Source organism: Myotis daubentonii, chromosome 19 (assembly GCF_963259705.1).
Source record: "Myotis daubentonii chromosome 19, mMyoDau2.1, whole genome shotgun sequence".
Taxonomy (NCBI): domain Eukaryota; kingdom Metazoa; phylum Chordata; class Mammalia; order Chiroptera; family Vespertilionidae; genus Myotis; species Myotis daubentonii.
Genome location: NC_081858.1, coordinates 15,368,793 through 15,382,481, shown reverse-complemented (window position 1 = coordinate 15,382,481; position 13,689 = coordinate 15,368,793).

Below are 13,689 nucleotides of genomic sequence, written 5' to 3'. Positions count from 1 at the left end.
TTCCACTCCTGGACAGTAGGTGAATGTGTGGTTCTTGTGTTTCCTGACATGTGGGTGGTGTGGGTCACACCATGAAAATGATGAATCTGTATGAGCCCAGGTTGTGACATAGAGAAGGGGTACCCCTCGAGCTGACCGTGGCGGCTGCATCTGAGCTTTTATGTCTCGCCATTTCTACAATGCATGTGGCTTCCTCTTATCCCAAAAGCACGCCTTCTTTAAAAATTTAAAATCCCACCACAATAAATGCACAGAAAGGCAAAAAAAAAAAATAAAAAAAGAATATGCCCCCATGCGTGGCTCAGTGGTTGAGTGTCGACCTATGAACCAGGAGTTCAGTTTGATTCCCTGTTTGTGGGCTTGATCCCCAGTGGGGCGCATGCAGGAAGCAGCTGTCAATGATTCTCTCTCCTCATTGATGTTTCTCTCTCTCTCTCTCTCTCTCTCTCTCTCTCTCTCTCTCCCTTCCTCTCTGTAATCAATAAAAATATTTTTTCAAAAAAAGAATATGCCATTATGGTGGCATGGCTTGCTCATGGAGTGCCAACAAGCTGCTGGGTGCAGGGCCAGTCCTGAGACAGACCTTGCCTTATCCCAGCTACTTCCTGTGCATTCCAGCCCCTTATCTATGTTTTGGGCCGGATGACAACTGGGCCACTGCTACCAGTGCTCCTCGCTGGGCCCTGTGGGTGAGCGGGGAAAACCCCTGTGCTTCCTGCGGCTCCGGGGCGTGCCAAACAGGACGAGGTGGCTCAGATGCTTTCTCTCACCTACACAAGCTCTCCACTCCTGACTCACCTGTTATTTGCCATCCCTTTCACACCACCTCCTCAAACCCCGCAGGGTGTGGGCAGTAGTATCTGAAGGACATGAGGGAGGGGATGAGCTCCTGAATCAGAAACTAAAGGAAAAGATCCTCCGTTCTTATTGTGAATAGACGTGTAATTTTCAAAAAACGCTTACTATGGTTTCATGGCATCAAACACCTGTAAGACGGGAGCTGGCTGTTAACGGCCTGTCTGCCCACTGAGTACCAGCAAGCCCTACTGATCGTCCACAGGAGTTTAGGGCAGCCAGTGTCTGTTTAGGCCTTTCAGAGATGGCAACAAGTGTCTTCCCTGGGATTTTCAAAGGGACCCAGGGACATGACTGCTTGAGGAAGTCTATGAGGCTAAGTGCCAGGAGAATAAGCCATTTAGCAACAGAACCCTGACTTGCACCACACGCACAGGCATCGCTCTTTGAACAGTCTGTACCCGCTGCCTCCCACTTCTGTCTTACTAACCAGAGAACAGCCCACATTTTCATGATAGAATCAAGACCCAGACCCTTGATTAATGGGGTAGGAGTGGGATATTAGGAGAAATAGAGATTATTTAACCTTTTAAAGATTCAGTTTCATATTAGGCTTTTTTTTTTTATTTTTTATTTTTTACTGAGAGGCCAGTGGTGGCTTTGAGGCAGAGTCCACCCTGGCACAGACACTGCTTCTCTGCACCTCAGTTCTCTCATCTGTAGCATGTGGATAACATATACCTTGCAGAATGGCTATGAGAACTAAACATCATGTGTACAAAGGGCCTGGCCACATTAACTAGGTTTGGTAAGTGGGGCAATTATTACGTCTACATGAGCTTGTATACAATACTAGGATCAGATATTGATGACAATTGATAGAAACCAATGACCATTTACAAGTGAGAACAAAATATAGGGGTCACAGGATCAGAGTTCTTAAAAGTGAGTACCATTATATAACAGGTTTGACCTGCCAAATTTTTAATATCCTGTGTGCACATATGTGCATGTATGTGGGTATCTGTGTATGCGTGTGTATACACAACTTCACTCACTGTTATTGTAAGCATCAAGGTAATACATGTTGAATAATTTTGAGCTGACAAGGGTGAATGTATAGGTTGAGTGAAGTGTCATAAAATGAGCAAAGCTATTATTATCTCAAGTATGTCAGAGGTAGAAATCTTACTAAGGGTTGTTATTAAATTTCTTCCAGCTAACACCGTCAAAAGATAGATAAGCAAGGTGACCATGTATCCAAAAAGACCTTGTTTCTCAATAAAAGACAATGTTCTAGAAGGGCTTGGCAAAGAGAGTCCTGCCATTGATATAACTGGTCACAAATAGGGGCTTCATCTCTTTAAGACTGGATTGATGGGTCCCATGGCATGAAGAATGGGAGACCATTCTCAGCCAAGCAAGGGGGCCTCCCTGCTTCCAAATGGTCAACCAGTGGCAGCAGCAGGAATAATGAGGACAGCCTGGAAGCAGCCAGCCCTCAGGAAGGGAGTAGTCGATTCTGCAAGTGGTTAAATTATTACAGTCTCCTGAAGTCACTTTGTTCGGGGGGGAGGGGGGTATATAAAGGAATATACGATAATGCTAAAAGGAAGGCAGCCTCAGGTGGCCTAGACATACAAGCTGAGGACAAGTTTTCATTGCTCCAGTATCTGAAAGTAACAATTCATTTATTCACTTAACAAACACTTGCTGAGTGCCAACTATGTGCCAGGCACAGTGCTAGGTGCTGAGGGTACATTGATGGATAAGACAGGCACAGCCTGAACCTCAAAGAATTTAGTTAGTTGAATGGGACAGAGCCACACAGAGACATAATTTCACCTCAAAGAGCTGTAGTAGAACAAGAAATCGCATATAGAGGTATGTCTGTACTGCCGGGCTAACTCTGGGAGTGCTTGGAAGGTGTCACAGTAGGAAACCTGAGAGGCAGATTTGAAGGAGAGCTAGGCGCATGCCCGTGGAAGAGAGAACAGCAGGACCAGCAGAGCGCATGAGCACTAGTGTGTGCACCACCAACCACGAGGCGGCAGGGGACAGTTAAAGGGCACAGGAGGAGCTGGTGGAGCTGGGGACACCTGTGCACAGTGAGGAGCTGCAGAAGGTATGGCCACTGTTACTTAGGATGGGACCGTCAAGAGCCTTAAAAGCCAATGTTAAGGAGTTGGAATTTTATCCTTGGGACAGTTGGGTGTTAAGACAAAGAGGTTTTTAAGGAGGGTTGAGACATGATCAGATTTATGTTCTTAGGGGTGAAATGGCCATGTAAAAGCCTTTTCTCAGACTTCTGGCTCTAGGCCAAGATAGAATAGATGCAGTTCTCCTTAATTAACTTGCTAAATACTAAAAACCCTGGTATTATATGCAACGTAAAAAAAACTCTGGTCCTAGCTTGTTTGGCTCAGTGGATAGAGCTTCGGCCTGTGGACTGAAGGGTTCCAGGTTCGATTCCGGTCAAGGGCACATGCCCGGGTTGTGGGCTCGATCCCCTGTAGGGGGTGTGCAGGAGGCAGCCAATCAATGATTCTCTCTCATCATTGATGCTTCTATCTCTCTCTCCCTCTCCCTTTCTCTCTGAAATCTCTATATATAAAAGGCTAAGTGTCCATCCGTTCAACCAGTAACTATGATGTGCACTAACCAGCAGGGGGCAGATGCTCAACGCAGGAGCTGACATGATGCGCACTGGCCATTTAAAAATAAACGGCACCACGGACCAGGCGCTGACAAACCAACACTTGGCTTCCCCCAAGTGGAACACAGGCCCTGCCACCACCCCAGAGCGACGTCCCACCAAATCGCAGCCAATGCTGCCAAGACCCCATGATGCAAAATGTGGCCCACAGCACAGCCCTGAAACGGTCGCTGTGGGCACCGGGTAAGGACATCACGTAGCAACACCCAGCTTCCTCTCCCTAGCGACTAGCCTCCTTGGAGTTTCTTTAGCCCAGGAACACGACTTGCTTTATAGCCAGGTATAAACATTTTACAGTTTAATCAAATATTGGTCAGGTGTTTTCACGTGCCCCGTCTCATTTGATCCTCACAAAAGTCCTGGAGTAGTTAGATAGGAGATTTGGTAGAATCCTATTTTCTTTTCATTAGCTAGAAAACAGAGATTTAGAAAGTTTAGAAACTTGGCTGACTGAAAAGAAGTAAGAAATGGTGGAACTTGAAAATGACTTCAGGTTTTCTCATTGCACAGAATATAGTCAAACACTGCTACAGTTAAATACTTTACCCTTTGTTCTCCCTGCGTGATCTACAATAATAATCTGCTTCGTGCTGATATTTACTGCTGTGTTGCTGACAATTACCTGAAAGAGAAGTTGGGGTGCTTCACTGGGCTGGAAAAGTTTAGTTAAATCAGAAAGCAGGTCTAATTAAGCAAGTTTACTCTATATTTATAAAAGGCTAAGTTGACTCGTGCGTGTGCAATACATACAAAGCTCTCACTGGTGCCAGTCACACATGTGTGTTTCTACCTGTCATTGTCGATCATGAATTTGGTTGACACTTCTATTATAGAGAAAGCGTGAATAGCAATATTAAAATATTTCTTCTAATTAATTTCCTTTCAATGTGCACGAATCTGTGCACCAGGACACTAGTAAAAATATATTTTAAAAAAAGAAGACTGCAGCCGAAACCAGTTTGGCTCAGTGGATAGAGTGTCGGCCTGTGGACTGAAGGGTCCCAGGTTCAATTCCGGTCAAGGGCATGTACCTGGGTTGCGGGCGCATCCCCAGTAGGGGATATGCAGGGGGCAGCTGATCGATGTTTCTCTCTCATCAATGTTTCTAACTCTCTATCTCTCTCCCTTCCTCTCTGTAAAAAATCAATAAAATATATTTAAAAAAAAAAAAAAAGACTGCAAAAGTAGAGAGAAGGCAGATTAGTGAGGAACCTCCAGACCTAAGGAATGACCAAGTAGTGTTTTAGAGAGAGAGGAAAAGAGAAAAAGAGAGGGAGAGGGAGAGGGAGACTGTGAAGAAGGGGGAGAGGAAGAAGGAGAGGGAGGTAGGAAGAGAGAGAGGTAGGAGGAGAGAGAGAGAAACATCGATGTGAGAGAGCGGCATTGATCAGCTGCCCCCGCCCCCATGCATCCTGACCAGGGCTTGAACTCAAAACTGAGGCATGTGCCCTGATCAGAATCAAACTGGCAACCCCTCGGTGCATGGGAAATGCTCAGCCAACTAAACCACGCTGGCTAGGGCTGGGTTTACTTTTGCTTCACCTCCCCTTGACTGGGTGCTGGAGAAACTAGCAATCCACAAGTGCCAAATCACACAAACAAGAAGAAAGAAAAAACACTAATAAAAACTGGCTGTATCTAGCTAAAGGAACAAGAAACACTACAGAAAACACTTCCATCAGCCCCACCCCACTGCCATCAGCCTTGACTTCCATTTGCACCTGGCTGGGATGAGTTGTCTCCTGAGCCCCACCTTCAGGAGGGTGTCAGAGAACTCCAAACAGGAAGCCAGGACTTACACACCATCTTCCAGTGGCAATGAGCACCCCACCTCCACCCCCACCACCATGGGTTAGTGGAGGTCAAGTGGGGAGCAGGAAGGAGGCACCTGCTCCCTCCCATGCTGGGTGGTGTCAGTGGAAGCCCAGTAGGGAGCCAGAACTCCCACTATCCAAGCAGTAATGAGGTGCCCTCCCCCACCCCGCCAAGGGTAGCAACTGAGGCTAAAAGGAAACCTGGTTGCTACAGCCCGCCTGGCAAAGAGGAATAAAAACTCGATCCAACTACATGCTATCATCACTTTCTTAAAAAAGTAAACATACACTCTTGATACAACCCAAGTTGCACTCACTGGGCATTTAGTCCCAATAAATGAAAATTTCTCTCCATACAAACCTGTACATAATGTCCATAGCAGTCTGTAATAGCAAAAAACTGGAAACAACCAAAATGTCTCTCAATAGGAGGATGGTTAAACAAGTTGTGCTACATCCACACCATTGAATATAAGAAACAAATCATTGATGGATGCAACCACTGGATGAATCTCAATGGCATCATGCTGAGTGAAAGAAAGCTATCTCAAAAGGTCATACTGTGATTCCATTTATATAACATTCTTGAAATGACAAAATTATAGAGATGGAAAAAAGATGGGGAGGGGTGTGGTATGGCTCTAAAGCTGCTATTTTCAATTGGTATGCTGCAAGAATATTCAAAACATGCAATACCTGACTATTTAGTCAGGGACACTGACCTCCTTTCCCTTAAATTGTCACATTAAAAAACAACAACAGGCCCTAGCCGGTTTGGCTCGGTGGATAGAGCGTCAGCCTGAGGACTCAAGGGTCCCAGGTTCGATTCCGGTCAAGGGCATGTACCTTGGTTGCGGGCACATCCCCAGTAGGGGGTGTGCAGGAGGCAGCTGATCGATGTTTCTCTCTCATCGATGTTTCTAACTCTCTATCTCTCTCCCTTCCTCTCTGTAAAAAAATCAATGAAATATATTAAAAAACAACAGCAGCAACAGCCAACACAACAATAGCCATCGAGTGTGAATGCCCTGTCTTGAACCATAAATAGGTCAGATAATAGAATTTCACCTTATTGGTCATGTCGTATAATGAGGTTGCGTGTGATTGGTTAATTCTTGGTACCAGAAATCCTTATATACAAGTGTGGCACCTGATTTTTTTAAAAAGTCACTTTGGAGTAAAAAGGATAATTACTATTCTTTTTTGTAAATCAATCAAACTTATACTATTTCTTGTCAGATCAGCAACAAATTTATATTTTGGTATGCTGCAGAACTTTAGTAGTTTATGTGTGCCATGGGATGATAATGGTTGGACATCACTGCTCTGTAGGGTACGATCAGGGAAACGTTTGGTGTGTGGTGATGGATTAGTTTTGTCTCTCGATTGTGGTAGTGTTTACAGAATCAACATGTGAGAAAATGTCACACATAGAACTATATGTACATATTGTACCACGGTCAACTTGGTATACTGGACCTATCTGAACTATTTTTGCAACTTCCTGTAGATTTATAATTCTTTTATAAAAAAATTTTGTAAAGAGTGGGGGCAAAGCAGCCCTTTGTCAACTTTTTAAAATGTTTTTATTATTTTTATTATTATTGTTATTATTATTGTTATTATTATTGATTTCAGAGAGGCAGGGAGAGAGATGGAAACATCAATGATGAGAGAGAACCACTGATTGACTGCCTCCTGCACAACTCCCCACTGAGCTGCAACCCAACCTGGGCATATGCGCTGACCAGGAATCGAACCATGACCTCCTGGTTCCTAGGTCAACGTTCAACCACTGAGGCACACCGGTCAGGCCCTTTGTCAACTTTTCAATTTCTTCTAGTACTTCTCAGTGTGCTAATTCTAGAAACAGGGCTGGGTGGGGGTGGTCCTTACCTTTTAAATAGAAATCTTTTCCCTTGAGAGCATGCAGAGCAGCAGTATGGCCAGCTGTCCTTGTTAACTCCAGTTAACACCTAACTCGCCCTCATCAGTGCAGATTTCAGGATACTCCCTGGCTTCCAAGTTATTCTTACTTAACTTCCTCTTCACCTCTGGATGGCGAGGAGAGATAACACTCTTTCCTCAGACCAGGATATGTAGGCTTACAGAGGAGAACTGGTACCTGAGCCACACAGTGACGGTGGAGAGATGAGATACCAGATCTCCCAAGGGCAATCGGCTTCCTTCTCAGCACCTAGGGGTAACTATGGGACCGCCCACCTGCCTTACACTGTTTTGTGTCTATAATTGGGAATACCTTTTTATTGTAACTTTGTGAAGCAAGAGCAATAAAACAGGGAGAACAGGTTGGACAAATGAAGTTGAAAATTAGGTTTAGAAACCAGAAGCACGTGACTTCAAAGACCTATGATTTTTTTCCACAGGAAAGGACTGAAAGGTCTTTAAGAGGAGACTTTTACTAGGAAGATTAAAGGTCTGAGTAAACAATCCAGGGCTACTCAGTAAGGACTGGAGGCAGTCCTGCTACTCCTAGATGTCTATGGCAGGAAAGGCAGACACACTGATCTGGAAAAACTCTGACATCTCCTTTGGCCCAGCACTACCTTCACCCTAGAACTTCCCCACAAAACTCCTTAGTACTGGTTCCTAGTCCACTGTTGGCATTCCCAAAGAACGGGCTACGAGATGCAGAAATCAAGTCCCAGATTGAAATTCCTGGGAAAGAGAGTTCTGATCCTAGACCAACCTTCTGAGAAATCTTACTCTCGGGCCCAAGTCTCCCTCATTCAAAACTAAACATCATCTAAACGTTCCCCTTTATGGCAACCTGAGCGCCAGTCATTTTTATTTACTGAGCACTGTTTCTGAACCTCTTGCCCCTTCCTACTAATGCACATGGAGGGTTCCTCCCAGTTTATGACAGAGCTTCAGGTGGGGGGAAGGGGATGCCCAGGCATCTCTAGAAAAAAAACCAGAAAACTCGTCAGTGCCTTTCCAAATCCTTATTAAGTCCTTCAAGTCTAATCAAGACCTTGTCTATTTATTGCATAGAATGAGATTTAAGATGCTCACACAAGCCTCAAAATTAAAAAATTCAATCAGGTTGCAAATAGATGAACTATAAATGAATACACAGCTCGGTTAATTAACATGTATTTAAAAAGTCAAATCTAAGATTTCTTATGAAAACTTCCAGCAACACAAACTTAAGAAGATCTGTATGCTCACCTTTATAATCAGATCCAATCTAATGAGACTTAGTTTGTGATCAAGAATTATCTTTCTTTGACCTAGCCAGTTTGGCTCAGTGGATAGAGCCTCAGCCTGCAGACTGAAGGGTCCCAAGTTTGATTCTGGTCAAGGGCACATGCCTGGGTTGCGGGCTCAATCCCCAGTAGGGGGTGTGCAGGAGGCAGCCAATCAATGATTCTCTCTCATCACTGATGTTTCTATTTCTCTCTCAATCTCCCTTCCTCTCTAAAATCAATATATATATATATATATATATCCCCTCCAGGTTGCCTGATTTTAGCCCATAGTTGATCTAATTTACAATTCTTCAAATTGTAAATACCTCTGGAAAAGATCAGTTTTGCGTACATTTGGACTTTCAACATTCTTTTATCCCTGAGTTTTTTTCCTTCCCCCCCCCCTTTTTTTTTTTTTTTTAGAATCAGTTATAACATCTGTTTATTTCCCTAATGAGTTAAAAAGTCTTTAACACATGTTCGTGTAATATCTGTATGAGAGTTGTGATTTTACCTTTTTAGGAAAATTATCTTTTAACATATAAACAATTATCATGTAAGGCAGAAAAAAATATGTGCTACATAGAGTTACAAGGAGTGTACTAAGGTTGCCCAAGAGGAATTATTGCTTCTGATTGAGAGAAATCAGGTAGGTTTTTTAAAAATTCTTTTTTTTTTAATTGATTTGAGAGAGAGAAGAAAGGAGAGAAATAGAGAGATAGAAACATCGATGAGAGAGAAACATCATCCATCAGCTGCCTCCTATATGCCTCCTACTGGAGATCAAGCTTGCAACCGGGGCATGTACCCTGACGCAGAATTGAACCGTGACCTCTTGGTTCATGAGTCAATGCTCAACCACTGAACTACACTGGCCGGGCTCAGGTAGGTTTTCATGGGGCAGGTAATGCTAAGTTAGAGAGTAATAGTAGTACTTTGCCTTAAGGGTGAGTAGAACTCCAAGACTCAGAAATGAATGGGTATTTCAGGCCAAAAAAAAAAAAAAAAAAAGGACTGCTATTCCTAAGGGACTCTCTTGACCCAAATGTTATTAGCACCCAGCACCCTAGAGTCCCAAAGGAAAGGCCAGACTCAATCCAGAGATTCATGTAGGAGCAATGCCCAATTTGGAACCAATCCCAGAGGACGTCCCTGTATATTATCCTACCTGGCCAAGCTTACAGTTCCCATTGCTCAGCGGAGGAAGGGCTCCTGGCAGGCACAAGGAGCATGAGGCACAAGAATAACTGGGACAACTGGCCCCATTAATTCAAAACAGTGTGTCTTGAAATGAGCATCACAACCTATTTCCTGTATGTCATCTAGCAGAACTACGCGACAGCCTAAACAACTCCCCTACCTCCTGCCGCCTCCTTAGGCCAGGTATAAAGTTGTATGGATCTAACTGCATCTCACCTCTGGGGTCAAACTAATTTCATTAACAGCTATTAATTTATACATTTCCATTTTGCCAGTGATCAAGAGGAAGAGGTAGATAAGGGGTTCAGAAAATGTAATAGGTAGAAAAATACATATTTAGCAAAGCATTTACTAAGTCTCCAGCTACCACTGTTGACCCGCATCAGATTATATTCCTTCATGAATGGATTTCCCAGCCTAAGCCACTACGTGGAAGTCATACTCACTAGACTTCTTTTAATACAGACACTAGAGTGTGAGGCACTAAATGTGAATCTACTAACAACAAACCCATCTGCAGTCTTCAGAGACTTATGCCTAGCTAAACTACTGACTCCTATGGTGTTGGTTCAAGCTCCAAACCTACTGCAAACTCTCTTTTCCCTGATCTTCCGCTGTTCATCTGTCTCAGTCCTGCTCCTTGCATTTGTCTGTGTAGTCAAATCTCAGCTGTTTCTGGTCCCCCTTTATCTACTATCCCTGACCCAAGTTACTTGTACGATAAGAAAAAGGAATTACCTTCTATGAAAAAAGTCTCCCTGACCCTGAACCTAAAAGACTAAGCTGTATAACAATCAAGTTTTATGTATGGGATATAAAGTCCTAATGAGTGACAGATAAAAATGTGCTTGTCAGCTCTAATGGCAACTGCTTTCAACTCCTTAGTTAAAAACAGAGTGCCCATCTGGGAAAACAGGGGAAGGCATGTCCTTCCTCTGGCTTAGCCATCCATTACTCAATCTTGGCAATGTGATGGAGTGGGTGGATCCTGTTGGATGAGGGTACTTACCTGTTTTTAGCCTGAAGAATTCAAATGTAGGCATCATCTCGCCCTCTGGTTGAGCAACAAAAGGCGTTCTAATTTGCAATTTAAATGATATACCGATCCATTTGGCAACTAGGAACTCTCTTTCCTTGATTCTCCCCCTTCTAAAAAAAAAAATTGATGTTAGTGGTAAGAAGGCTCAGTGTAGGATGGAACAATGAGTCAAATCAAATCAAATGTCAATGTCATCATAACTTGGGGACATAGACAACTTTTTCTCTTAGGCATTAATACAGAAGGTCAAATTGGATGTGTTCCCATACCTACCTCACTCACTCCTGGCTAAAATATCCGAAACATCAAGGATTCCATGTGGCTAACCAAGGAAAGCATCAAGGCCTTGTCTCTTTGTACTTAACATGTTTCAGGCACTATGCTAACCACATACTATCTCACAACAACTCTGCTTAGTAAGTACTAGGTTATTTCCATTTTTTCAGATGATGCCTGCACACAGGGTCTAAGTAACTTGCTTAAGGTCACACAACTGAAATGTAGTAGAACCAGGATTTAAACCTGACAGTGGTCTTAACCACTGCATACTCTCCCCTAGCAGCAGGGCCTTTGAAAAACAGAGCAAGAGAGAATTTTAACAACAAAGAGCAACTTTTCAATCTCTGGAACCGTGACTTTCAACCTTTTTCATCTCATGACACACCAAAAAATATATATTTTTTGCCAATCTGACCAAAAAATAAGTAAAATTTTGATTCATTCACAGCAGATGGATATTGTGTTGGCTGTTGTCATTTGTTTTTTATTTGACAATCTAAGGGAAAAGAGATCAGTTACCCCTTTCTACAGAGTCAGGTATTGCATGTTTTAAAAATTCTTATGGCACACCAGGCTCTAGAAGACTCTAGGGAATGTAGAAATATAAGTGACTTTTCCCATCCCTGAACTGAACCATGTAAATATTCTCTTACTCCAATTCACCCTAAGATTTCAAAGCTTCTTTTATTAAATTACTATTTTGTTCTTTATACCCTAACTAGAGGCTTGGTGCACAAAAATCTGTGCACTGGGGGGGTCCCTCAGCCTGGCCTGCGCCAATTTGCAGTCCAGGACCCCTTGGGGGATGTCCACCTGTTGACTTAGGCCCACTCCCCAGGGTATCAGGCCTAAGCTTGCAGTCAGACATCCTTCTAGCAGCGAGGGATTCCTCGGGGGATGTCCGACTAAAGGCTTAGGCCCCCAAGGGTTCGGGCCTAAACCGTTAGTTGGACATTCTTAGTGCTGCCATGGAGGTGGGAGAGGCTCCTGCCACCACCTCTGCACTGGCCAGCCATGAGCCAGCTTCTGGCTGAGTGGCACTCCCCATATGGAAATGCACTGACCACCAGGGGGCAGCTCCTGCATTGAGTGTCTGCCCCCTGATGGCCAGGGCACATCATAGCAACTGGCCATTCTGCTGTTCAATCAATTTGCATATTAACCTTTTATTATTATTATTATTATATAGGATGTCCCTATTTCCCCCTTTTGCCCCTTCTACCCAGCTCTTGCCCCCCCCGCCCCCTTCTCTCTGGCCATCACCATACTGTTATCTGTGTCCATAGGTTGTGCATATATTTTCTTTGGCTAATCCTTTTTTTAAATTCACTTCTTTAAATTTTTATTTTCAGATAAGTGCTTATAACTGCACTATTATATATTTTCTATTATATCATTTAGAATTAAGATATTTTTTAATTGAACCCTTGTAAATTTTAGCACAATTTAATAAATTATGCTAGAAGCAATCAGGAGATTTTTCATGTAATGCAGATACATTTCAATTAATATTTTATTTTTAATTTTTTAATATTTTAATTTGAAATAATCTCATACATGTAAAAAAAACCCTATAAAATACTACAGCATATTATATGTACCCTTCACCCAATTTCTTAGATGTTAATAATTTTAAACATAACCATTATACAACTAACAAAATTTGGAATATATTTTTCTTATAATCTCTTTAATGTCACTTAATCCATTTACTTTGTTTTTGTTAATCTTCACCCAAGGATATTTTTCCATTGAATTTTAGAGAGAGTGAAGGGAAAGGGAGAGACACATTGATTGGCTGCCTCCTGCACATGCTCTGATAGGGACTGGGGATCAAGCCAGCAACTGAGGTACATGCCCTTGACTGGAATTGAACCTGGGACCCTTCAGTCCAAGGGCTAATGCTCTATCCACTGAGCAAAACAGGCTGCAGCTTAATTCATTTACTTTTAATCTATATGTGTCTTTATATTTAAAATGGGTTTTGTTTTTGATTCACCCTCATAATCTGTCTTTTAATTGGTGCATTTATGCCACTGACTTTCAGAGTGCTTACTGATAGAGTTACTGCTACATCTGGCAGCTTCTGGGGCTTCCGGGGCCCGCCAGCAGCCCGGGACCAATAAGGTCTCGGGCAGCAGGCAGGCGGCTCCTGGGGCTTGCAAGAGGCTTCTGGGGTCGCCCATGGGGGCCTGGATGGCAGCTGGCGCTGGCAGCTGGCGCTGTCCCACCCTGCCTGCAGTATGCAAATTAGCCGCCATCTTTGTTGGTGGTTAATTTGCATATCTCGCTGATTAGCCAATGGGAGGTGTAGCGAAGGTACGTTCAATTATCATGTTTGGCTATTATTAGATAGGATGTTCTTCATGGTCTTTCACCCCTGGTCTTCTCAACTTTTATATTACTGGGAATTCGCCAGATTATAAAGCCAGGTGATTGGATACCTAGCTGATTACTCAAGGTGTCTCTCTGATTACTTAGGGTGTGAGCTATGTTAGTGAACTTCCATACAGACCTGGCCTGCTGGAATGAACCTAATTTCTATTTAATCAGTCTTTCTTATAGAAAGGCCACAAAATACTGCAGCTTCTGGGTTCTAATCACCACCTGATGATAACTACCATGTCAGAAGTC